Source organism: Frankliniella occidentalis, unplaced genomic scaffold, assembly GCF_000697945.3.
Source record: "Frankliniella occidentalis isolate FOCC.00 unplaced genomic scaffold, Focc_3.1 Scaffold72, whole genome shotgun sequence".
NCBI lineage: Eukaryota > Metazoa > Arthropoda > Insecta > Thysanoptera > Thripidae > Frankliniella > Frankliniella occidentalis.
In genome coordinates, this window is record NW_026267202.1 from 445,425 (window position 1) to 446,451 (window position 1,027).

A 1,027-nucleotide genomic window follows, 5' to 3' on the forward strand; every position below is an offset into this window, starting at 1 on the left:
CTCACGCCATGTCACCTCCGCACGCCTCGTAAGAAACAAACAGCAGCATCAGACGCCCGATGATACAGTCCCCCGCACGAGTCCTAAATCCCGAAGAAAGGAAATAAAGAAAAAAAAGCACACTATTTCCACTAACTTTTTTGTTTTCTTACTTTCAAAGGCAATAATTAACAGCAGCGGGGAATGAGGTGTGAATACCCCTCAGCCACCACCTCCACCACCGGCGGCACGGCCCTGACCTTGCGGGGCACAGAGGGCGCCACCGGTCGGCTAACGGTATGGGTCACGGCTGGGACCACGTGACCACCAGGCGGGGCGCTGCTGACTACCTGGACAGGTCCAAGAGCACGTGTGTGCATGTGTGCACTCACATATCGCAATGAGGGTTCAATTACAAGAAAATGTTTCGGGAATTTGACGTCGCACACTCTAAAAGTTTTACTAGGAAATTTGCCTAGTAACATTTTTTTTTTGAAATAACACTTTAAAGTGCATTACCCCTTTTTGTGATGATACACTAGTCAGCTAGTGCGACCCCTACCCTCTTCGAACATGAAAGGTTTACTCTCGTTGGAAACGGCAATGAAGTGAGGTGTTGCGGCGTCTATTGCAGCAGATCGCGGGTCACCCATTAAGTGTCTCAAGACGATCATAAAGGGGGCAAAGGGGGCCGGGGGTCCAGTTTGGGGGGGGGGGGGCTGAGCTGAGGTGCGTTTAGCGGTATACACACCGGTTCTGTCCTGTCGCCCGTACGTGTGTGTGCGAACGCAGCTGCTACACCGTGCCCCGTTATTCGCATGATGTCACTCACACTACTTGCATGTTCACACATCCGCATCATAGAGTGAAACTTCACCTCACCACAGGTAGAGGCAAAATATTGAGTGGCATTATTTCACGATGCAAGGTCAGGTAAGAGACGGTCCGAAAACATACACCACCCGAGATGAGCTCGTTATGAGATGTGTGTGTGAGAGAGTGAGTGTCTGTGTGTGTGTGTGTGTGTGTGCCCGCGACGGTCCCGCCC

The 1,027-nt window shown here is 51.5% G+C and overlaps 1 protein-coding gene across 1 annotated transcript in view; it reads right to left on the minus strand.

The window, feature by feature from the left end:
• Positions 1 to 1,027, minus strand: part of LOC113210413 (uncharacterized) — a 91,285-nt gene that overhangs the window by 63,709 nt on the left and 26,549 nt on the right. The window lies entirely within an intron of this gene.